Genomic DNA, 27,588 nt, shown 5'->3' with positions numbered 1-27,588 from the left:
AAAGCCAAGACCCTTGTGCCCAGGGTCAGAGGCCTGTTATGGGCACTCTTCACTGAGCCACCCTGCTGGATCAGAGGGTGATTCAACTACCCTTTTCAGGGTCAGCTTAGCCAACAGTATAAGGGAGACCCCTTAGCGGGTCTTCCCACTTTATTTCAGTGTGTTACCTGATGCCAGCAATTGCCAGCGCCTGTGAAGGACTCACACTAACAGTTCGCAGAATAACACTCTTTATTAATATATAAATTTCAACAGGTTAAGGTTTGAAGATTGCTATTGAGAGTATTTGACTGCAAAGATGTACTTAAAACAATATACAAAGAAGCTTTAATCCCAGTAAAAGTACTCAGCATAGGTAGAGTATGGTTCTTATCCAACAGGTATCTCTACCAGGGTAGAAGACAGATTCAGCTCATTGACTGCTCTCAGTAGTTACAACAGAGCCTTCCTTACCTTTTCCCATATTCTCAACTTCCGTCTCTAATATTTCTTTATATTTAGGTAGAGCTTGAGTGAGTTTAGACATAAATTCCTTTGCTACTGATTGGTGTAAATTTCTCTTCCTTCACTTTTAAAGATACGGTTAAAAAATATAGAGCATATGCCCAGTGTGGGATGGTCATATCTTGGAGGTGGGTTACTTTGGGATGGAGGTGTGCATTAATATTACAATTAGGCTTTAATGAACCAAGTTCATCTGAAGAGAGAGATTTTGTCACAGTTGTTGGCTCAGCAGCAGGACCTCTTCTCCTTTCTGCCTTGGTTGACAGGTGCTATGAAGTTTATCAACTGCAAAGTACCGTTAAGTTCCCCTCTCCCCAAGGCTTTCCACAGAGGCTGGCCACGGTGTCTCTACTCTGCTCCACCCTTCATTCCATCCCTCTTAGCAGGTGCTTACTGTTGTGTGGGGAGTCATCTTGGAGCTTCCAACTGCATACCATCCAGGGACTAGCACCTGCATTTTATCCTATAATTTCTGTACTATTATAACTTCTGTTAGGGGGTGAATATAACTTCTCAGTTTCCTCTAATTTTTACCCCAGCCATCTTCCCATGTTCCCTACATTTTGGAATGTAAAAGGATTTTCTAAGTGGCCTGTATACTTGTGTTAGAAATCCAAAGAAGAGAAAATACTAATCTCTACTTAAAAAGCTGTTCAGTGAAGCTGTGAAAATGGTGAACCCTGGCTTCACACAGATTTGTGACTTATGTTCCCGTTCCTTTTCTATTTGGTACCACTGGCCTTATGTGCCTTCTTTATAACACAAAGTACCCAGGTGATACCCAAGCCACCTATGTTATACCTTAAATAAACATAATTACAGATGGTCCCATGTCTCCTACCTACCTTTTGGTTTCTGAATAACCAAAAGGTAGAGCTCTGTCTTTAGCTAGCTCTTGAACTAGCTCTGTCTAATTCAGAACCCTTCTGCATTTTTAACATAACTGAATAACATGTATCTGAACCTGACTAGGGATTCAGAGAAAGCTGTAACAGAAGTAGAGGCAAGCAGCTGGAACAAAACTTTCATAAGGTTGACCAAAGAGTATTCTTTTCATGTTTAATGTAGCCTTAAATGGTGAATAGAATCAGTAATTTGTCAAAGTTTTAAAGTGGTAAAAGTAGCCAAAATACTTACAGACCAGAGGCCCTGAGACAACAACTTGGAAGAAATATTAGAATAGCTTATGTGCACTGTTAGTCATAACATTTTCAAGGGTAGAAATTCACAGAATCACAGAATCAACTAGGTTGGAAAAGGTCTCTGAGATCATCAGCTCCAACCTATGACCAAAAATCCCCATGTCAACTAGACCGTGGCACTAAGTGCTACATCCAGGTCGTTACTTAAACACCTCCAGGGATGATGACTTCACCTGCTCCCTGGGCAGCCCATTCCAATGCATAATCACTCTTTCTGTGAAGAACTTCTTCCTAATGTCTAACCTAAACCTCCCATGGTGCAGCTTAAGACTGTGTCCACTTGTCCTATTACTGGTTGCCTGGGAGAAGAGGTAAATACTCATCTGGGTACAGATGCTGCTTTCAGGAGTTGTATAGAGTGTAAGGTCACACCTGACCCTCCTCTTCTCCAAGTTAAACAACCCCAGCTCCCTCCGGCGCTCCTCATAGGACTTAAGCTCTAGACCCTTCACCAGCCTCATTGCTCATCTTTGGACCTGCTCCAGCACCTCAACATCCTTCCTATACTGAGGGGCCCAGAACTGGACACAGCACTCAAGGTGTGGCCTAAACAGTGTTGCGTACAGGGGAAAAATCACTTCCCTGGTCCAACTGGCGAGACTACTCCTGATACTGGCCAGGATGCCTCTTGGCCACCTGGGCACACTGCTGGCTCATGTTCAGCTTCTTGTCAATCCATACCCTCTTTCTGTCTGGATGCTCTCCAGCCACTCTCCAGCCTGTAGCGCTGCATGAGGTTGTTGTGGCCAAAGTGCAGGACCCGGCACTTGGCCTTGTTGAACCTCATCCCGTTGGAATCAACCCAACTCTCCAGTCTGTCCAGGTTCCTCTGCAGAGCCCTCCTGCCTTCCAGAAGATTGACACTCCCCCTAGATTTGTGTTATCTGCAAATTTGCTAACGTAGACTCGTCCAGATCATCAGTAAAGATATTAAACAAAACTGGGCCCAGCACTGATCCCTGGAGTACACTATGAGTGACTGGCTGCCAACTGGATGCAGCACCATCACCACCACTCTCTGGGCCATGAGATCTCATCCAAGATGATCTGTTCCATAACCTTGCCAGGCATTGAGGTCAGGCTGACCTGCCTGTAGTTTCTCAGATCCTCCTTCAAGCCCTTCTTAGGGATGGGCATCACACTGGCCAACTTCTAGTCATCTGGTTCCTCCCCAGTTAACCAGGACTGTTGACAAATGATGGAGAGCGTCTTGGTGAGCTCTTTTGCCAGCTTCCTCATCACCCTAGGATGGATCCCATCTGGTCCCATAGACTTATGAGTATCCAAGTGGCTCAGGAAGTCACTAACTGCTTCGTCCTGGATTATAGGGGGGCTATTCAGCTCCCCATCCCTGTCTACCAGCTCAGGAAGTCAATTGGCCTGAGGGTGACCTGTCTTATTGTTGAAAACTGAGGCAAAGAAGGTGTTAAATACCTCAGCCTATTCCTCATCTTTGGTAATGGTATTCCCTCCCTCCACATCCAATAAAGAATGGAGGTTTTCTTTGCCCCTCTGCTATTAAGGTATTTATAAAAGCAGTTGCTTATAGAATAATTCATCTACCTCTTCATCCTGGTTGAATGGTCTATAACAGACTACCATCAGGATGTTGGCCTTGTTGGCCTTCCCAATGTATTCTAATTAAAATGAAACTGAAATGTGTGCAGTAGGCACTCCTGTGGTGCAAAAGGTGTAGATCTTTCAAATAATTAGCTTGAGCCAGGATCAAAAATCCACACTACGCATTTTAAGCTTTTAGTTTGCACTTACTCCAAAGACAAGTGCAGAGCACTGCCACAGTGACCACACTCACATGCTGAAGAGGCACGCACAGAGCTTTGCTTCTTAGTATTCAGGATATTCAGCTTGCCAGGCTTTACAGATAGTCTATCAAGGAGAACGTCATATGATTTAGGCAGCCTATCACACCCAGCAACTGAAGCATTTTGTCCTGTAGGTTGCAATTTGTTGAAACAATATAGTAGCAGAAGGCTTCCTTGTGTCTGAGGTAGAATATAATCAGTGAAAAATTACTCCATCTATTTGATGAATTTAGTCTTCATTTCTGTGACGTACCCCCTTGAAAAAGGAAACAACTATGAGTCCCTTCCAGCTCAGTATACTCTATGATTCTATGATTCTATGTCAGATGGCATTTGATGCCAGGGATTGATCCTGCTTACCCTTCGAGCAGCTTACTCTCCAGGAAGAGAAGGCTAAGAGTCATGAAAAGCTTAGATTGTCCAACACAAGAAAAGACAAAGATACCTCTGAGAGGAAAAGGGAGCAATCACATTTTGAAGAGTGACAGAAAAAGAGGCATCCTAGAGACAGAAGGCATAATGCAGAATTTGCCACAGCTCAGAAAACCACTGAGTTGAATGAAAGTAGACCTGGAAGTAAAAATCTGTCCTGCAAGGACACAGTAGGCAGACCAAGATTTCTTTGAAAACCTTTTGCTTTCTGATGAGTTTTCTCTATTTTTAAAATAGATCTGTTGTCATTCTTTTTCATAGAAAAGATTGTTTTTGGATTTTGAAAGACTTTTTTGTCTTTTTAGGAAAAGACTTTCATTCCACTGCAAAATCTGTAGAAGAGCAACTTGTTCTTAAGGTGTTGTCAGTGATCAGGGGTGTTGATGGACCAGTGGTACTGCTCTGCAGTGAGCTGACTGAATTCAAGGGGAATTCATTCTGCTGTTGGCTGAATGAATTGAAATAGAGGTAGAAAATATACAAGAAAAATAAAAAGGCAAGAGGGATCAGCTTTGTGAAAAATGTTGATTATATCAAGAAAAATAAAAATACTGAAAGCATTCTCTTTGAGACTTTTCACAATTGTGAAGGAAGGGAAGGGAAATGTAAGAAGAAACAGACTGCAGGAGAGTGTAAAAGGAAACCAACAGGAGACCTCTATTTTTAGATTTAAAAGCACGCTGTCTTTATCAGTGTCTTCTGTGGAAAACACCCCCCCCCCCCAACTATTAGACATCTTTTTAAAACTGGAAAAGAGTAAGTATATAAACCAAGAACGATCTGAAGACATTTGCAGCTTTTCTCGTATTATTTCCCACCGTCTTCTTCAGAGAAATGTGTCAGAGGGTTCATCCTTTGTAACACCCAGCATTTGTTTGTTCACACTGACCTAATTTTCAGGAAGCTTTAGGTTTTCATGTGTATAAGCAATTTATCATGAATGCATACACAGAAGTTTGTCATGCATGTACAGAACACAGTTGCCAAGGAAAAAAGTTGGTCATGGAAAAGATGTATCATGAAACCATAAAAAGCTTTCTTTCACACAGTTCCCTGCAAATCTGACACAAACCATTTAAATACTAATCTGTGCTAATGCTTTTATGTGAAAAATAAGTAAGCATGTTTTTATTGCATTTTAGGCAGCCAATTCTTCTTTCTTGTCCATATTTACATCTTTCTCTTGCTTTAAGTGCATATAGCTTAACACATTTAGATGGTGATTCTTCAGTTGAGGAATCAAATGCTACATCAAAGCAGATACAATATTTTCATGATGTATTTAATGACAACATTTTGCAAGTGCATTAGAAGTAATAATTGCTCATCAAACTAAATAAAATGAAACTTGGAAAAAATGTAGAGCAGCTTTAATAAAGTATTTAAGCTGCAAGAAAAAATATTTAAATTTGTAATCAACACAAACAAACAAATCACTCACCAAATTTCCTAATATTGTGGTGCTAAGTAAGCTAATTATCCATACTAAGTGTTATTTAAATGTTTTTTTCCTTTGAAGTTAACACATCAGTATTAATATAACTATCAGACGTGAGAAATATAAAAACAAAAACAAAAAAACAACCAAACATATGCAGAATACAAAGTACTTGTTCTTCAGATGTTTGGACTTTGTACTGAAGGCAGTCAGAGCATATCAGGATGGTACTGCTTACAACAAAACTCTGAAATACAGAGGTCACTGAGAGATCCCACTTCCTACAAATTCAGTAACCCATAGAATGAAGTTCAAAGATTTAAATCTCAAAGTCAAAACATGAAGATACTTTTTTTTGCACTTCTTTAGAGCCTAAATATTTCTCTCCTTGGTTCACAGGGTATACATTGGTATAAAACTAAGGAAAGACACAGAGGATTTTTTCTGTAAGGCAAACATATTGGTATAGTATACACAGAAGTGAAAAGTGAAACTATCAAACTAAAATCACATCAAGAGTTAAAAGGATAAATTTTTACAAATACTCTTTTAAAAAGTTACAGCTGAAATCCATTCCAATAAACAAAATATATGGCAAAAGTAATCAAATTAACTTAAATTCACTAATTCACCAGTAGCGTGCAAATATGACTCAATTAGATTTGTATTTGGAAAAAATATCTACTCAGAGAAACATAAGCATTGTGATGACTAACCATAATTCTGTGAAGTATGTCACAAAAAGTTGACTTCAAATAATTACTTTAATTAATCTTGTTTTTTCAAATGCAAAACACAGCATCAGTTTCAAATATATTATGTATATTTCATGGGAAATGTGAAATGCTAGCATTCTCCTGTCTCCTTATTTGGGACAAAGGGGAACAGGAGAGAAGTGTGGCATCTGATGAAGTTAACAGGAAACATTTTCTTTTGAAAACAATTAAAGAATGTTTAAATTTTTTGCATCATTACCTGATGATCCTTGCATATAATCAGTATAGGTGCTCATCTGCCCATCTGTAGCTTTATGAAAGTTAAAAATGCCCTTCATTGTTTTTTATTCAACTAAAGAAACTAAAAGTTTTAGGCATTCCGCCTGGGTTTGGTATGATTTCAGCTCTGGAGATATATGTCTCTTCCTCCTTTATAGACACAGAGTCTAGAAAACTTGATTAGAGCAAATATTTAAATGTTTTCTGGTTAAACAGCACAGGCCAAAGGAAACACAGTGATCAGACTGAGGGCTGTTGTCAGTACAGGACACATAATAATTATCTGTTAAAAAATGCATGAGATTGTAATCAATGGGAAAGAATGGTTCAAGAGATCTGGTAAACCATGTTGTCCTCAACCCCTGATTTGCACCCCATTTGGTAACTGCACTACCAACTTCACTTCCAACTTTGGTAAACCTAGTATATTCTTTATCTAAATTACATTTGACTGTCTTGAAGAAGGGTTGACAAAGAAAATTAGCTGAACCTAACTGTCTTTTTCTCCTGTGAGCCTTTCATATGAACCAGTCACTCGTGACTATCTAGCTTTTCTCATTATAATCACAATTCTTTACATCTTTACCTCTTCTTAAGAGTTGAAAAAAAAATTAAATGAAATACAATAGTTCTTTCCTAAAGTTCCCAGTGAGGAGGAGTGTGAAGGCTTCAGAGATAAAATGTGCACAACAGGGAATGAATGGACAAAGAAGTAATAAAATTCTGAAGACCTAAGGCCCAAGCTTAAGTTTGTAAACTGCTTCACTTAGAAAGAGCAAATAACTTGAGCTTAAAAAACAAAACAAACCAACAAACCCAAAACAAAATAGAAGAGAAAAAAACCCTTAAGAGTGCTAAAGTCTCTTTAGGGTCTTGTAAAAGAAATTGCCTTTTGGACCTCCTCCAGTTTACCCATATTCCCACCAAAAATTGAACAGTTGCTCTTGACCACATATGCTTGTTTCTGAGGATATTATGTCTGCTATTTAGATAGTGTTTCAGCTCAAGGATGGAGAACAACACTGTGTAAATAAAAAATATTGCAAACAAATATCTCAATATTCCTGATTTGAATTTTCTCACAACTTCTTAATCTGTCAAAAGGCTTGATTTTCTTTTACTCAACTTTCTATTTTTTTTTCTTTCTTTTTTTTTTTTTTTTTTTTTTTTTTTTTGTGAGAGACATTATGAAAAATGCTCAGTTACTGGAATTTCCCTTGGACAGTAAAGTTGTCTTTCGAACCGTCTCTTAATAACAAGAAAGAATACATCCTGCTATATTTAAATTAGTTTTCTCTTAAAATATATCAAATTGTTGTTGAAGTTTTCTTGTCTTTTCACGTGTTAGTCCACAGCACCAGTTTTTTAAATCTGTATATCTGCTGAAGTCAACTTGATCAATAACAATTTTTATCAAATAAAGATAATTTCTGCTGTTTGAGAGAATATAAAAATCTTTGTCCAGTTCATTAATTTCAGGTTTTATATAGTTATATTAAACTTCTAATACTTTATTTCCTTATAAATCTGTGGTTAATTTATACAAATGTGATCAGTAAGTAGGAGGGATTTTTGTGACTTCATAATTCCTGTAAGACTTCACTTCCTATAAGAATTTAATTGGGTGAATGAGAAATTATCTTTTTTTTTTTTTTTTTTTTTTTTTGTAACTGCTTTGCAACTTTTACTATTCAAGTGCTTTGTTGGCAAGGACTTAAACATAATTTTGTTGAAAATTAGGCATATAAATTAAATAAACATAAATTTGCATTGAAAGTTCATTTGGATTTTATTGGTGTTTTTCTTTACTATCTAGCTGACACTGTTCAGAACAGCATGTATATCCCATAGATGCAGCATATAAAGAATGCTGTCTCATTAGTATTCAAGGATATGCTGTATTCGGAGTTGGAGCTTCAAAATTTAAGTTTTTAACTGGACTGATGTGAGAACCTCAGAGTCTCAGAGGAGTACAATATGCCTGTGAGTTCTGAGGAATGTAACAAGAATATAAGAACTTTCAAACCAGTATATTAAGTGAATGCATCACATACAGTTCTAAGGTGCAAAGCATAAGAACCTGTGGATAATACATTGACTTCTGATAGCCAGAGAGGTATTAAAATTACATTGCCATAAAAGAAATCATTTATATGTTTCTATAACCTCTACTTCATAGTTAAGATACAGTTACTGCTGAGAGCTAACTCCACCACTGACCTTTTATGACATTCTGCAAAGCTTACTGTCAGCACTACAAGCTGCAAAGTAATGGAAACAAAACCCAAAACAATTCCCAAACCAAGATCACTTTCTAACCACATGTAAGCTCAGCCATGTTACATAATAAAGTGTTCCAGCATGTATTTTGCATCTGTAATTACTTTCCATCGTTCCCTACAACCTTTCTAATGTGTAAAGTAGTCATACCCGTAGTTAAGAGAATGTTTCTTCCTTTTTGCTTTAGAATTGATACCTTCTTGATACAAACAGGAAGAGGCAATTTAATAGTCCATCAGATGTATTTTATCACTCAGGTTATACGAATACTCATAAAGACAGCATTCCCTCCTTTTCACATAAAACGTCTATGCTATCCAGGGTAAGCCATGAATGCAGATTTGTGAGATCCATTTAAGTCACACTTTACCTAGTTCAATCAAACACAGTAAATTAATATTTTCACTTGGAGTAAGCATGGTTGAAATATTTTGTCAGTGTGTCTACATTCAAGTTTTAACTTTCAAAACACTCTAAACAACTGCTGACTTTACATTCATTCAAGTATATCTGTGTGCAAAATGTAGAAAAGACTTTCAGATATGATCTGAAAAACACATTTTGAGTCTTTGAAAGAACAGTGGGTTACAAAGAGCCAAATGGATGCAGATACAATGCAAAATATTTAAACTAAAATTTTTCAGTTTCAAAATGATCAGTTACACAAGACTGACCCTTTCTCCACAGAAGACAATGTAGTATCTTGCAGGAGCTGTTGCACGTGTAACACTGAAGAGTAGCTAAGCTACTCTTGCAGTTACTGAGAAAGGGATTTGAACTTAGGTTTGATTTCTGTTGTGGTTCAACAAGCTGTATCTGATATGAATGGCACCTTTAAATGTGCTGATTGATTCAGGTGAGGCTAAATTTCAAGACAAGGGGAAAATTCATGGAGAGCAAAGTTGGATTTATTAACATACTGATTTTCTCCCAACTACACTTTGATCATTGACTTAAACTGATGTTCTGGGAGTGAGGAAACATATGCTAAAGAAGAACTTGTCATGCAGGACATCTATAATTAAAGAAGATCTCCAATAAAAGCATTTCACAACACCTCCATTAAGCTTTGTCATACCGAAAAAAGAACATGAGCCTCTGTGTAAAGAAAACTTAAACAATTGTCAGCTGAAAGCAGATGAGGATTTCATTGAGTACCTGTATTACTAATGCATGAAGAGGTACCCATGCAGAGCACAGCAGGTACAATCATTGCTTTTAATCGGTGTGCAATTTTTATTACAAGTGGAACTACTATACAAGAAAAGGAGGATAGATTTCCATTACTGGTAGCCATAGTTTTATTTCAGGATAAGTCAGTGACATAGGTCACCAAGTTTTCACTGATTTTAGTTCCAGGATCATCTCCACATGATGATCTAATCACATTACATTTTGAATATAGTATACATATCAGGACAGTCAAACTCCTCTAGCGAGGGTCACATAAAGATTAAAGTATGGATAACCATTTTTAAATCTTCCTACTGGGAAGGAATAAAATTATTTGTGAAGGCAGCAAAAAGAAAAAAGGTAACATACATTAATGTCATTTTTAAGGGAATGTAAAACAACGAAGAAAGAAATACATATTAATAGGTCTATGATGCCAATTATCAAAAAACATTATTGTCACTTCTATACTGTTCTTGGTTAAATTTGCAATAAGGCCACAGAGACTGTACCTTGAGTGCAAATATTCAGACTACTGGAAAGTAGTTTTTGAAGTTTGTGTTCAGCATAGGCTAGGGAAGAGACACTGTTGGTCTACTGTCCTGGCAGAACATATAAATTCTGCTTCAGCTATCAAGTTTTACTGTTGTTTTTTTAAATGAGTGTGTTAAAAGACTGAAAGGTAGATGATAGGGAGAAGCTGGTATCAATATGAAATTTATTTAATGCCCAGTGTAAAATTGTTAAAATGTTTTAGTATATTTAATGCCCAGTACAAACAGTTTCCATTTTTTTTTAGGTGAGGATCCACACTGTTACAAGTACCACTGGAACCATTATCTGCAAGGGTAGCCACAACCAAAGAAGAAATCTACTGACTGATTACTGGAGATTCCCACTTTAAAAGCTTTGCTTTTCAGACCTTCATTAGTTTCTTTCACTAACCTGATAAGTTTATATAGAAAATAAAATGAAATACGAGATCAAGCGCAATCCAGAAACTCATTCTGCACATGCTCTCTGGTCAGAGGCTCTTTCAAGAAAAGATTAAGAGATCACAGGTCTTTGCTGAAGGTACTGTTAAAATAGCACCTTACACCCTTGGGTGTAAGAAGGGAGAACTGAGTGCTTTGTCTCCTTTATACTTGCACCTGGAAGAACAAGGTTAGAATGAAGAAAACAGACTAATTATTAACATTTGTTTGTTCATTCATCTCTCTGAGCCAATAACATTGCAAAGGGCAGGAAACATACTTTTATTTTTTCCTGGTTTTGATCTCTTCTCCTGTTATTCTCTCTTTTCCCTGTCTGCTGCTGTTTCATTTACAGGTTTTCTCAAGTAACCTCCTTTTCAAAGGGAAACCCACTTGTGTTTCATTTGATGTTTTCAAGTCCTGTGGTGTCCATAAATCTCTTCTACTCCCACCCATACTACTTTGGATTTATATATAAGAATGGCAAAACTCAAGCAAGTCTCATTTTCCAGGGCCTATATGGAATAATCTTTTATTTTAAAAAGTGGTATCACATATTTGAGTTTAACATTGTAAAAAGTCAACATGAAGCAAAATTACTTTCAGATGGCCAGTTATCATGCGTGAAAAGAGGCAAAGAAACAGGTAAGACATAAAATTCACTGAAAACACAAAAGCAGTGAAAATATAAAGGCTTTTTCTTCACATATGGGGATTTGTAAAACCAGAGATGGGTGTAGCAAGACTTAAGAGTGTCCTGAATCAATTTAGAAGTTTGCCAGTTTGAGCTTAAGCCAAATGACTACCCAATGAAGAGTAACAGATGCACCTGATGACATAGCATTCCAGTTCAAGGACGTAGCAGAAATATCACTCTAGTTCTCCCCAGTGACAGAAAAAACTATTGATTGCACATTTACAGCTCAAATGCTTTTTTCTTCCTCCTTTCTAGAGTAACAACAGAATTTGAAGTGTATGAAGAGCTTGTGGGTTTGGCTTCAATTCAAGGCCAAACAAAGGGCTCAGACTTTCACCACAGTCTGCAGGAGAATTTACAAGTTCAGTATTTGGATTTGTGAAAACCTGTTGATCTTGAAACTGTCAAGTATTTTCAACATTCACACAGTAGCACAGTATACCTTTTGTTTTCTGACAGAAAAAATTATAGGTACCAAAATTCATCTGAAAAAAGATTAACTGATAACTTGAAAACAGCTATATCTTGTGCATTATGTACTGAGAACCTGAATCACTGATAATTGATCTACAAAGCACAGTCACTGAAGAGACCCAATTAATTTGGAGAGCCTGAATGCGTGTATTGTTTTTCTAGGCAGGAAACAAAAAGAAAAAAAGAGGAAAGAAAGCCCAAATAATTCACATTTCTTTCAACTTAATTTAGTTCACTAAATAATTTGTTGAACATGGAAAGAAAACACATTCATTTTTCTTTATATTTAGTGTAAAAAATATAAATAATCCGACAAAAGTTAATTATTTTTAAATGACCTTTTTTTTTAAATTGTTGTTATTTTCAAATATTAATATGTCTTTCCTACTTGTAGGTAAACTTCAAAAGAAAGAAAGAATGTATTTTCCCTTTTTTTAATGTGTATTTTCAAGCTAGCAAAGTGATCTACACATACATAAAGGCATATTGATTTTTCTTTCTGTCTCTTTCCCTTCATTTTTCCCAAAAGAGGGGAAAAATAAGGAGGAACTACTAAAACATGAGTGAGTGGACAACTTTTTCCTATTTTCAAAGTCATGGTTCTTAATTTGTGATTTATGTTTTCAGTTTGTTTGACTGATATTAATACAAAGGTCATACAGTTTTTTAAAGTAAAAATCTCAAGAGAGGCAAACATCTGTCAACCAGTTTCACTGAGATGAGAAACTGAGCAGAGGGAATGACCCATGGAGAAGCTGGAACTGAAGAGAGGGAAATACGCTGCCAGAGAAGAGGACAGAGTTGGATATGAGTGCCACTTCATTGCCCTGGACTGTAGCTGGAGCTCAAGTGAGAAACAGAAGTAGATTCTACATCTGGAAGTAGTACACCACAACAGGATCAGATCTCTAAAGCTCATGAAGAGCCAATGTCCAGACCAAGCACAGTTGGGGGAGTTCACTTCAGGGTTGCTCTGATTTGTTTCCATGAACTGAACACCCATCAGCAGTTGGAGTGCATTTGGAGATGTTTGATTCATCTGAATGCAAACCAGGTTGTATAGTCTGAGATGGCCAGGAGTTCTGAAGCAACAATTGCTAGCTGGGGAGAACTGGGAAACTTTCCTCAAAAGCACTTTGCTGATTCAAACTAATATTTCAAGAAGTCCTACTTGAAGATGAGGACCTTGGGTAGATTGAGGGATTGTCTCCTATCCAGAGTATAGGAGTACTGTACTAAAATGATATTTCCAGCTTAACATTGAGCATAATTACATTTTATTTTCCCTTTTTCTTCTCAAAGAAGTTTGTCTGGTACAGTTTGCTTTAGAGTTAAACAAACTTGCAGTTAGAGAGTTATGAAATTCAGAAAACTGTGTGAATGGTGGTACTTCAAAAGGTGGATTTAAAGACCTGTTTAGCTTTTAAAATGATTTTTCTTTATACCCTTCTGTGATCAGTATGTAATATGACATTAACTTTAATTTCCCTTACATCCTAAAATATTACCATTAGTGCAAATATTTTAATGCGTCATGATGCAACTGAAATTCTTATTCTTTTGTGTGCTGAAATGTTGATGAAAACCCACAATAAAAGTACTGTATATAACAACAACATTGTATGTGAATGAATGCATCAAATTAGAGTACCTATAAGAAATTATCCTATATTCAAAAAAATCAAACAAGAGTAAAAACTACAGTTATTGAAGCTGTTGAAGATGCCTATGCTCCAAGTACATCTTCTGATGCGCAGAGACCATTTTGTAGCGATTATTCTAGAATGGAAATAAAGCATGACAAGTTATGGATTAAACCAAATGTAGGATTAAACCTGCATTTATAATTATTGTTTACAGCTTTGGTACAGCAGTTACAGAAAAACTGGAAATACAGCAGCAAAGAGACAAACACGACAGTGATAAAAGGTCCTTAAGTTATTGGAGGTGGGTAATTTTTTTTTTAAACTCCTGATTAAAATTACTAGTGAAAAATTTGTTTAGGGTTTTCTTGTTCCTTTTAGTTTGTTTCTTGCTATTATATTGTGTATTGTTATTATATTGCTTATTGTAATTATATTACATCATCAGTTCTCTCCTGGTTATTCTTAGCAGTGCTGCTTAAGTTCTGCAGGAGAACAGGTTCACCTGGCCAGCCCAGGCAGAATGAGACTTAATGTACTAAAATAGTTAGCACATTTTAGGATATAGTAGTCTATTTGTGTTCTTGGGCTTTCTTTCTGTGTATTTTCTTCTTTTCTAGTATAATATTGTGATGGAATTTTTTCATTATTAATATCTGAATTTAGAATTTGTAAAAAGATACTTTTTTGTAAATGATCCTTCAAGAATTTTTTTTCAAGTTAGGACATGTATGTGCTAAAAAGCCAATCCATTTTGAAAACAAATGAAAAATATTTTTGAGTTTTACACAGGAAAATATTTTCATTTACTCCACATTTTTTCTTGTAAAACCAGATCTATATTCAAATAATTTAATATAGAATTTGAGAAGGAACCTTGATTTTGTATATGTGGACATTCTGCTTTTTGACTTAGTAACTTCAATGCTTAAACATAGGTCATTGAGCTATTTGTGAACTAGAATTGTTCATTTGCTCTCATATGAAATATGCACATATTTTAGATCTCCTGTATTGTTTGTTTTTATCTAAAATAAGATTCATCTGCTAGAGTAAAGCAATCCCATTTCTCTTTCCAGTACTTCTTGTGATAAAACTATTAAATAATTTTTTCCTTTTTGTTTATTAGACTGTGATGAACAGATGTTTTCCGTTGCTTCCTTCCTCTCTCTCCCTTCTTCTCTTTTCTCCACTGCTTTTTATTTAATATTCCAACGGCAAAGACAGTGATTAACAACCAGCATCTCATCTGAAGTCCCATTTTCAAACACAGCAGGTCAAAAAAGCTGTTTTAGCTGGGCTGAGATATGAAATTCTGGTCCCAGGTGAGGCTCTCCAGGCCACAGAAAATGAAGCCTGAGGGTGCACAGTATTTCTTAGCTGTACTTTGTGTGACACTGATTTCCATGACCCTTTCAAGCTTACTTATTTTGTACATTCAATAATATTTTCTCCTTATACTAACTTCCCCCATTTCCATTCCCACCTTAAAAAACATAGCTTAAAAATATGTATGTATAAAAATCAGCCCACTTCTAATATATACTTTCTATTTCTAATATTGATCAGCTTTCTTAGGAATCTAAAAATAATATTTTACCTTTTCATTTATGCATTGTTTATCTCATTATTCTACAATATTTTTACAATTTTTGAAAAAAAGTTTATGGGAAACTTAAAAATAAGAGTACATCAGAAAAATAGTAGTAAAACAGAGACTAAGTTCACAAAGTCCTAAATATCTATTAGCTTCTACACAAAATCACTATATTTTCTCTTTGATTATTTCACAGCAATAATAATACTAACAATGATAGCAAAAATTTTTATTTTATAACCTAAATTATTTGCCTGTTTAAAAAAAATCCATTAAATTTTTTATTGTTTCTCACATAGTAATACTTCTTTTGGTCCTTGTCTTCATTTGACAAATATTAAATGAGAGCTTAAAAAAATTATTACATACATGCCTCAAAAATGTATATCGTTGCCAATATATCTTAAGTATGAAATGAAGTTATTAACAAATCAAGCAATTCTAAGTATCCAAATAAGAAGCTGAAGAAATGTAGACAGCTTTTGTTTTCTTTCATTGAAACTTATTGATCATAAAAATCATAAGTGACTGATCTTACATACTTTGTGATGCTCATTTCACTTCCTGGATGAGTATATTTCTGAACCCAAAATATTGGAGCAAAAAGGGCTTATTTCTGTTCCTTTATAGAGGAACAAATAACCAGCTTCAAAGCATTCAAATTTTAAGCCACCAAGAATCATTATTGCCTTCTGAAGTAGCACCTTAAAAAACAGTTCTTATTTTTCCCTTAGTACATGCACACATGTAAATTGATACCTTTTATTCACTGTTTCAGAAATACATAGATTTTCCACCATTACAATTAAAATAAAAAGGAGATTAACATTTACATGTGATTATATGAATCTGATATCTTTGTGTTAAAAACTGTCACTTCATTCCAAGAAGCATCCTAAACTGAAATATTAGGTCCTCAGATATCTCCAACATGGTCTTATAGATCTATATGGCCTGCCTTTGTATTTTCCTTAAGTCATAAAAAAGGTCAAAGATGATTCTGCATGAACTTGGGACACAGAATTTCTATAAGTGTCTTAAGTTTATGATGAAATCAAGAATATCCTCTGAGGAATGAGAGTGTGTGTTCACAAGACCACAGGAAGACTGCAGTTGCAACTAGGAAGTCTTTCTCATTTTAATTTGAAGAACCATTAAGACTCTACTGAGGCAATTTGATATGTTATGGATCCACCACTAAGTTTGTAGTACATTATGAAAGAAATTTGCCATAACAGTTTTCAGTTTAACTACTTTGCTAAGTAATAATTGATTTCACCTGACAAAAAAACCCTACACATTCTCCCTTTCAGGCTCTTCACATGTTTTGGCTGTTTACAAGTAAATAAACAAAAATTCCTACATTATTATGCATATTCATAAACATCATCCTGTTTAGCAAGTCCTGTTTAACATCTTTATCGATGATCTAGATGAGGGGATTGAGTCCATCATCAGCAAATTTGCTGATGACACCAGGTTGGGAGGGAGTGTCAACCTACCAGAAGGCAGGAGGGCTCTGCAGAGGGACCTGGATAGACTGGAGAGATGGGCTGACTCCAATGGGATGAAGTTCAACAAGGCCAAGTGCCGGGTCCTGCACTTTGGCCACAACAACCCCCTGCAGCGCTACAGGCTGGGCACAGAGTGGTTGGAGAGCAGCCAGGTGGAAAGGGACCTGGGAGTCTGGATTGACAGGAAGCTGAACATGAGCCAGCAGTGTGCCCAGGTGGCCAGGAAGGCCAATGGCATCCTGGCCTGCATCAAGAACAGTGTGGCCAGCAGGAGCAGGGAAGTGATCCTTCCCCTGTACTCTGCGCTGGTGAGGCCGCACCTTGAGTATTGTGTTCAGCTCTGGGCCCCTCAGTTCAGGAAGGATATTGAGGTGCTGGAGCGGGTCCAGAGAAGAGCGACCAGGCTGGTGAAGGGACTTGAGCACAAGTCCTATGAGGAGAGGCTGAGGGAGCTGGGGTTGTTTAGTCTGGAGAAGAGAAGGCTTAGAGGTGACCTCATCACTCTCTTCAACTACCTGAAGGGAAGTTATAGCCAGGTGGGGATTGGTCTCTTCTCCCAGGCAACTAACAACAGGACAAGGGGACATGGGCTCAAGCTCTGCCAGGGGAAGTTTAGGTTAGATGTTAGGAAGAAATTCTTTACAGAGAGGGTGATCAGGCATTGGAACGGCCTGCCCAGAGAGGTGGTGGATTCACCATCCCTGGAAGTTTTTAAAAAGAGATTGGACATGGCCCTTAGTGCCATGATATAGTAATTAGAGTTGGATCAGGGGTTGGACTTGATGATCTTGGAGGTCCTTTCCAACCCAATCTATTCTATGATTCTATGATTCTATGATCATCGATGCCCCAACATTGCTTGCCTCTGTGCTCACACTGAACTGCTTAGGTCAGTCTCTGGACCCAGCTCAAGGGATGATGATTCAGTTTGACAATAGAATTTGTTGAACTCCTGCTGTAGTACCACTGTAGATAATTTTTCTTTGAGTTGTATGTGTTATATTGGAGCTTGCATCCACAGAAAAAAAATAGTTTAGGAAGCTTCTTAATTGTTGTTTAATGCCATACCTCTGTTGGATTCCATGGTTTCTCCCTAGGGAGGACTGGTATTCTTTGTGTTTGCACACATATGAGGTTCTGGTTTTACAACTATTGTTTTTGATACCCAATATTCCCGTGCTGCTGACAGTTGATATTATTTTTGCAAAAAGTAAAAATGCTCTGCCAATGCACAGTACAGACACGAATTACATAAGGAATTAACATAGTAACTGATATTTGCCTTTAGAAACAGGCTAAGAATGAGTGCAAAATCACTAGAAATTCATAGTGCTATCTGAAACTACTTTACACTGAAATGCAACTCTCTGTCTACAATTAGAACTAAATGGAAACAGATGAGTAGTGTTACAGTCTCCAAAGTCTCACCAATTTCTCTCTTTAGGTTTCTCTAGGAACCAATGCAGATATAGTTGATGACTGAGAAGAGTTAGGAGTTCCAGTAAAGTTAGCTGTGATTGAGATTGATGGGCTTTAATAACATTCTCCTTCATGATAACTACTGATAATGCTCACACTGACTACAGATTCCAGATAGAGTTCTACACGGCCATGAACAAAAGTATATCAAACGTTTACACCCTCATGAGAAACTATATCTGATGTGAGTTTAGTGATGAATATTTGTTGTTAACATAGAGATGGCCATGATCTCTAGCCATTCCTATCCCCAGAAATGAACACCAGTATCATCAGAATTTCTGAAATTGAAGAAACAGTGAATGGATACTGTAAGATAAGTAAATGCAATATACCTGTAACTGTAGCTTTGAAAATTATTCTTATTGTTCATTGACTATAGTGTTGGGATTTTTTATTTCTTGAAGGTTGTAAGGAAATAACATTGTTGGCTATTGGTTTTCAGGGTAAAAGAGGTGTTGTGTTTTGTTTTTTTTTTTAATTGTTAATTTATATGTTGTCTTAATACGGGAGTATGGTATAAATCTGTGACCACAGTGGATAATTTTCTCATTTTAGAGGAAGATGTGGAATGAGAAATGAACAAAACATGTAGCTACTTGTTCTAAGTATTTATAACTGAATGCAAAATAACATGAGAGAAGATATCTTTTGACATCTCATTTAATAACTCAGACTGCACTAATATGACAATATAATATATTGCCTTTGTACAATGTGTCTCAGTGCTCAGCTTCTGTTAATTAGAATATCAACACATAGAAACATGAATGGATTGTACCTAGCCTAGTAGATCTAAAAACAAAACAAATTTTAAAGAATTAATATTAAAATTATGAACATAAAGTTAAATTGTCATACTATTATGATGTTATTATGATGTATACAATGGCAGTGTGACCTATCAATATTCAGCATAAATTTATCTGTCTCTGAATTGGACCATGAGTTTCATATGCACTGATTTCTTGGGAAAAATACATCCTATAGTTTGTAAGCATTTTGTGTATTATACTTTACATATAAGAAATAAATTTTATTATGTCATCCCATTCACTTCACATGGCAAAGATAAACCTATGCTTGCCTATGCAGCCATGTTTCCCGGTGGTATGCCCTACTCACAGTATAAAGGATTGTTTACATGGGGTCACAATGACACAGATATGGTGGAATCACTTAAATTTCTACCACATACCTACCTAATTGTCCAAACACTGAAACTCAGCTATCCTAACTGCAAGTTGAAATATTGTTGTTAAAATACCACTGAAACTTCGATATAGCTGCTAAGAGTTGATTTACTTCTCTTACTTAATTTGATCGTTGTTCACCGCATGTGTATACACCAAATTGTGCAGCCTCCACCAATAGTAAGAAAACCAATTTCTTTATTCTGCCTCCAGTAGTCTTTTTTGTTGAAATACCTATTAAGTACTTTAGGTACATGCTGCAATTTTTTCTTTTCTCTATACAATATATGTTACTATTTCTTAAAATAAGAGTTAATTTCAACTACATTTTTCCAGAATTCCAACTTTTTCTATATAAAATATATCAAGAAAGAAGTTTTACGGTGACACATAGACTGTGTCTCCTTTCTAATAGTCTGTTTTGAAAATTGTAGTTGCCTTTCCCAGGAAAAGATCTTTTAATACCTTGAGAAAAATAGAGATAAAACATAGTCATACAGGTTTCATAGTTATGTACACCACCTATTTCCTCTAGATAACTAGTACCAAGTACTGGTAATTTAATGTCTTTCAAGGGTTCCAGGGGAGAAAGGTTACAATTCTTTTACTCTTTAGCTGGATCACTTAAGTGAGCTGTTGAAAACTCAGTACAGATAATGTCTAAAATCATGCATGCTCAGAGGAAAGAAGTATGCAATTTACACATTGTGCGCTGGTGATAGTATTGATTCTGTCCTATAGACCAACTTGTTCCCACATAAAACAAACATAAAACTGTCTGAACTGAAATGCACCAATCTGTCCAAAGCATCTGTTTCTGGAAGAAGAGAGAGAGAGAGAAAAAAAACCAAACCAAAAAAACACAACAAAAACAAGCTGGAAAAGCAAGAAAGGACATAGCTTTCTTTTTGTTCTGTTAATGGTCTGATCTGTGAAAATAAAGGGTGTGAAAACCACCAGAAGCATCCAAGAACTTTTGCAAGGTGATCATAGAAATATGCTTTCATTCTGTTAACCTTGAACTTTTAGAAAGACATGATAGAAAAGGCACTAGATGGTGGTAAATACGGATATAGCAAAGAGGGCATTGGATGGTGTCATGGTTTAACCCCATCTGGCAACTAAGCCCAACACAGCCGATTCCTTACTTCCCCACGATGAGATGGAGGAGAGAATCAGAAAAGTGAGAGAACTCATGAGCTAAAAAGAGTTTAATAAGTAAAACAAAAGCTGCACAGGCAAGCAAAGCAGAACAAGGCATTCATTCACCACTCCTCAAGGGTGCCTCCAGGAGACCAGGGTTTCATCACGTGTCACAGTGACTCACAAAGACAAATGCCATTCCTCCAAATGTTTCTCCCACCCCTCCTTCCTTCTTCCTCCCACTTTTTGTGCCAAGCATGACACCACATGATCTGGGATATTTCTTTGGTCAGCTGGGGCCAGCTGTCCTGGCTGTGTCCCCTCCCAGCTCCTTGTGCCCCTCAGCCTAGACTCCTCACTTGTAGAGTGGGGTGAGAAGCAGAAGAGGACTTGACACTGCTCACTGTGAACACTGCTCATAATGAAGACCTCTCTGTGTTATCAACACTATTTTCAACACAGATCCAAAACTCAGTCCTATACTAGCTACTGTGAAGAAAATGGACTGTATCCCACCCAAAACTAGTATAGATGGATTTGCAAGTATAGAGGTATATCCATGAGAAATCTCTTCTGGAAAAAGGTCTTATTTCTATTTTGAGTAACACCACAAAAATTCAAGCCTTATTCTCAGGCATATTAACATTTATGTAAACACTGTAAGCAAACATGCCAAAATTAAGTAAACAAAGGTAAAAACTCTGATTTCTGGAAAACAGCAAGAAAAAATAATAAAACACTTCTAAGTGCCTTAAAAAGTAAGAATAAGGTGAAAAGCAGCCTAGACAGATTCATTAAGAACAAATCATGTCAAACCAATTCAATTTCTTTGTATGAAAGTTAACAGCAAATGTGGATAAGGGAAAGTATGTGACATGTGCTGACTTTAGTAAAGCTTTCTGCATTGTTGTACATGACATTTTCATAAGTAAGCCATGGAAATATAAACTAGATGCTCACCATACTGCTGTTTGGTGAGCCTAACTACTTGGAAAACCACACGGAGAATAATCAGTGTCTCACTGTTAAACCGGAGAGATTTATCAAATTGGGCTCTTCAGGAGTCTGTCTTTAATTTAATATGATTCAATATTTTCATTACAATGTTGGATGATAGCACAGAGAGTAAGCCCATTAAATCTACAGACGACACCAAACTGTGACAGATGTGAAGACATTGGAGGACAGGATTAGAATTTGAAATGGTCTTGTCGAGTTGGGCAAAAAAGCCACATGTAAACCAATAAGGGCAAATGCAAAACTCTGTACTTAGAACAATAAACTCAACAAATCCATGGCAGGAAATACCTTTTGAACAGCAGTATTGTCTCTGTTAGTCCTATTTCTGTTTAAAGAGGAAACTACCTATGTCTCTGTACTGCTCCTCTTTCCCACTTTAGTATCTATTCCATGAGACCAATCTGACTTGCCCCGAACATCCGTTGTTCATTTCCACTTCTTTGACACAAAGGGCTTTGGAATAAGTTCCATGACCTAGAGATTTGTTCATTTCTCATTCTGTCTCATCTGTTATACTGCTTACCACAGAATGTTTCTAAATATTCACAGAGTATTCCCTTGCTCCCAGAGTCTTTGACTTTCCTATTTGTTCAGTACACTGGTATTCTCATCTTCCACCTCCTAATTCTCACCAGCTTCTAAGAGATAGAAACAATAGCCCTTCTTCAAAGTGTTTATTCTTCCTTTTCATCTTTTCCCGGTTCTCTCCTGCATGCCACTGGTTTCTCCATTAGTTATGTATCCTGTCATCTTTCTTGCTCCCAATCTTGCACTGCATCGGCATTTGTCAAAGACCTATGCATTGGCTTTCTAAAATAAAAAAAAAAAAAAAAAAAAAAAAAAAAAAAAAAAAGAGGGAATCTCAAGACCCCTACATAGAAATTTTCCACTGAAAAACTGGAATTTTTTTAAAATAGCTGAAGAGATTCATGTGTCCTTAAATACCTCAGAGTAAGCTCTCAGTTCTTCAGACATTTGTTGAAGACATATGATCAGAGCTGTAGTGTGTGTTGATAGGAAGGTCCAGAGGAAGATGGAAAGTGATTTTAAAGACACTATCTCCTAAGTTCTGATAACCCACAGGCACAACCTGGATTTCCCATCAGCCACTCGTCTTCAACCTACCTCTACCACTACATGGAACACTTATATTCCATTATGTTGACCAGATTAAGTAGTGTCTTAAATTCCAGGTTTGGCAAGAAAAAATGTTTATTGATTCACTACTTTCCTTTAAACTAAACATCATAACTCCACAGATGATTCTTCTCCCACTTAATTATGTCCCCAGAAACTTTCAGGTCAGTCATTACTTGTCATGCTGCTGAGTATAGATGTGGGTTTGCCTCAGCAAACAAAATGAATTAAAGTAACACAGATGGGTTGACTGCCAACGTTGCAGTTAAGCACTAGGGATCTAAGGTTGAAAAGCTGAAAATGAGGCATCAGTTTCATTTGGTAATAATAAAAAAAAAAAAGAAGTTGAAATATCTTTATTGAGATGCAAAAATAACAGACTTTTTTGATAAATATGCACAAAACCTTAAAGAAGTTGAGTGTTAGGAGGAGTAATTCCAAAGGAAAGCAAGGGGATGATCAGAATGTTAGAAAATGTGTTAGATGACATAACAGTGAAATTGTTCTTTCTAAAGTAGGGAAGATTTAGGAATATTTTTTCTCTTAGTTTTGTGACTTTCTGTCAATACCAGCATCTGTTCATAAATTAACTCCTGAATTTCCACAGTTGACACATACAAAGATGAATCCTCTCCAAAAGGCTTTTGTGCATTTATAAACCTTACTGTATTGCAATATTACTGTAGAACTACTAGGTTTTATAAAGCAGTCTTCCTATTTTGTTCCACATCATTCTAAGTGATTTTATGAAGATTTCTGGGGGAAAATACCTCAGAATTGAGTGAGAAATTTATAAATAGCATCTCTTCTTCCTCAGCACAAGACTCATATGACACATTTTGAAGCACTATGCAATAACTTAAAAATAAGTAGGAGTTACACAGCCATATTTAAAACAATCTCTTAATTGATTATCTGCTTGTAAATAGCAAGTTTAAATGTGTTGGTGAATCTTTTTAGGATAGTTTTTAGGAGCACCTGAAACCAAATATGATTAGAGAACAGCACTTTAAACTTTTCAGAAAGTTTTTAACCCTCTTTCATCACAACCAAAAACCAAAGAAATGATGCCCTTTTTCTTTTCATTGTATATATTTTCTCTTCTATCAGAAAGAAAAAGAAAGGGGGACCTCCCTCCCAAACTATGTATCCTGCACTGTTAATTATAAAGGTGAGAATATAAACCTCACTTCATCCTGTAGTAGGGGGGTGAGTATGCAACCCCTTTGATTAAAAGGGAGCATCATATTAAGAAATCTACAAAAAAATTCTCACATAGTTAAGACAGTGAATGACAGTTCCTTAGTTTGATCTTATTCCTTATTTTTTAATTTTATGCTGAAAGTAAAAGTTGTGAATGCATTACGTTACAAGGAGTTAGCTCAGTTAGGCAGTTAAAAAATCAAAAATACAATACAAAAGTATAAAGAATACAGATAATGCACAAATCTTTTTCAAGCAAAGACTGCAGGATTAGTGATTTTATTGACAAAATTTACAAATACTTGAACTTTACAGGTAATAAATATGAAGAAGTAATTAAATCATACATTTTACATTTTTGTTCCACTGCAAACTAATGAAGAATATATTTTGCCTGACAGTAGTTTCTACTGGATAGTATAGATTCATATGTAACAATTATTGTCAGAGTTTTTTAGTTCTAGAATAATTTAAAGGTTATTTTTTTAATATTTTAATTTATTTTTTTTATCAGACACACATGCATCTAATTTGTATGTAAAATTGCTAAAGGGAAAACCTCCCACATCAACATCTTTAGGAAAAGCATTCTCATTCAGGTAACTCAGCTGGAAACACTGAAATCTAACTGAATACCTCAACTAGCATGAACATGTTCATTTAAATCAGATATGAATTAGTATCTGTGTGTTCCTTCTATAAAATCAAAAGTGAAGCAGTATTATTACATTGCATAGGTGGAAACAAATTTGTTAAACATGAGAAGTTTTTAATGTTGATGATAAAAAAGTACAGGACTACAAAGCATCTTTGTGCCAATTCTTAGTTAAATAAGATTAATTTCAACTATAATCTTCAACTCACTTTTTTGGATATATAACCTTTTATATTCTGTGAAACTGGTGGACATCAACTACTAATTATGTGTTAAACTTGTACTTAGATATGATTACTTGATGTGTTTTGAAATTTTAAGTTTTACTTCCTGATCATTTCAGAAATTGAATTAAAATTAACTGAACAAGCTAAGTCTCTGAAAAGTTGCAGTACACATGTTAAGAAATGAAAAGCATTGACAAAACAGGTGAAAACATGTTTTAAGAAACGTGTCTTGAAATCTGCTAAATGGTGGAAGATCTTGCCAAATATTGAAGGTTTCCTGGGCAGCTGTTTAAAATATAAAAGCCAAATCAGCCAACCATGCACTTTTCCTATAGGCCTGGCTCCTGGCATGAAAAGCTTTCAGAGTTTAGGATGTTTGTTGCTAATAGACCGTTTCCATAATAGAAGATATATTTCTAAACAAAGTAATGAATTTGAATATTGCTGGTTTCTCAGGATCAAAATTACCAAAAGTAAAGACAGGTGGGAACTGTAATGTTATTAATCAGACAGCAGAAGTAATCTTTCTATGCTGACATCTACCTTGGATTCTCAGGATTATCATGAAAAACATTAATTGATAAAGTTTTGCATGGTTTGATTTATTTTTTTTTTTAATATTACAGATGATGGAGTGTAGGTATTCTGAAGACATTCTAGAATTTTGCTAGGAAAACAATTACAATGAAAAAGTGTACACTGAAATTAAGCATGTTTTCTCTTTTTCTGTCTAGGATCGAAAATGCACTTTAGAGTCAATGTCCCTACCCCTTACTGCACAGAGCAGGCTCAGAGCACACAAACTAGACTTATTTCAAATGAAACTAATTTGGAATATTCATTTAAAAATGTACCTAATGTCCTTCAGATGCCAAGAAGTGTCCAGTCCAGGAGACAGAAAAGATTCAGTCTGAATAACACTCCCAAAAACATCTATGCAAAATGGACGATGGGTTCTTTGCACTAATTGTTACATATCACAGGTACATTCCTATTGTGATGCACTGCTTGCTAAAATAGTCCTAGAGTCTATATCATTGACAAAACTGCTTCAGGCTATGACATTTTGAAATTCAAGTACTTAGTGCAAGACATCACTTATTAGTGTAGCTCCCCTGTGCAGCTGCAGCCTTTGAGGCTCATCTCACCTGTGACTTAATCTTTGGAAGGGGAACATGCACAAACCCACCAAGTCCTGACACCATGTGTTCATTATGTTCATGGTAAGATAGCTTCAGCAGAAGAGATTTTCATCTCCAATAGATGCTTACTTGCTGAGTAGTACACTCTATTTGAGAAAAATCTTGGACTGGGTTTCTGTTTCAAGTCAGAGACTTATGGTTAAAAAATAGGTCTTTAGGTAGCTAGATTTATCTTTTAGGCCACATCTCAAGCAATTTCTTCAGTATCAAGAGATACTTGCTCTAGTCCAGTTAAAACCAGAGGCAAAACAGCATAAGGCAGCTAAACTGTGAACAGAAACTGAGCTAAGTCAAAATGGCATTGTCTGTTTCAAGAAGCCAGAATATGTTGACTGAGTTACTTCAAAGAATAAAATATACTATTTAGAATTTGTAATAATTTGACCCATGTGATTGTTTCAATATTCAATTTTTTGCAAGATACTCAGTCTAACAGCAGTTTTGTCATTAGTTTTGATTAGCTCAAATTAGACAGAGAAAAGAAAATATATTTTAAAAAGCAAACACTCTCCAGTGAAAGACTGAGAAAAGTATCTGTGATCATGCCTGGCTTGCTCAATGACATAGAAAATCCATTGTGCAAGTGAGAATAGAAAGCATATTTTCTGAGCCATAAGCCTTCAAATTTAATCAAAAAGTTATTTTTATTCTCTATTTAAACATAATTATCATTGACCATGGAAAAGCACTTTACCAAAGTAGTTTTTGGAGTAATCAGTAAGGAAGAAAAGAAACTTGTAGTTAATTTCTGAATTAATAAAAAGCAAAGTTTAATATATATGCTTGGAAAATATCTAGCACAGCTGAACAAGATTCATGTGAAATATGTCCAACCATCTAAAAATGAAGGCAATTAGCAGCAATTATAGAGCTTCTTTCCCAAAACTATGTATTGTAAATCCTTTTAATCAGTGAAAGCACCAATAACATCAAGCCATTGTGTGTCTGAACAGGAAGCCTAATATGTAAGAACACTTTGCTCTTAATTAACTTTTGGATACCACTTTCTGCAGATTACTATCAGCAGAGGTGCTGCATAGAGGAAACTATGTATTTTAGGTTCCTATTAAAGGATTAATTGTGTTTTTAAGTGCAATATGGTAATGAGAAGTAATGGTTGTTTGCTGGAGGTATACTGTGTTTAATAGCTTGGTGGATTAAACAGTCCCTGCATTAAAAGGAATTATTGTATTTGTCATAAATACCTTTGAGGATAAATTTGCTTTCAACTGCTGAAGGAATTCTTTGATACAAAACATGAAGGATTACATGAGGGTGACAGGAAAGGTAGTCTGCATCTGTCAGGTGTGCTCCTGATCACAGGCCAAGAAAACTTACCAAGTAACCTGGGGCACATTACATTTAGAAACTGAGCCCTGTTATCAAAAATCAAAGAATCTGATGTAGTTGAATGTTTTGTGTTTGGAAAGGAGAAGGGAAAAAGTAATGCATTTGGAATTTACCATGTTTCTGTACTAGCTGCATTTCTTCTACTGGGCTCACTAACACCTCAGAGGGCAACTGTGTTTATAACAGTTTTTGCTATTGTAATGTAATAATTAAACTGCAAAAGTTAAGTTCTC

The sequence above is a fragment of the Myiozetetes cayanensis genome, unplaced genomic scaffold, assembly GCF_022539395.1.
Source record: "Myiozetetes cayanensis isolate MyiCay16 unplaced genomic scaffold, myiCay2020 scf1, whole genome shotgun sequence".
NCBI lineage: Eukaryota > Metazoa > Chordata > Aves > Passeriformes > Tyrannidae > Myiozetetes > Myiozetetes cayanensis.
This window is presented reverse-complemented; position numbering follows the sequence as displayed.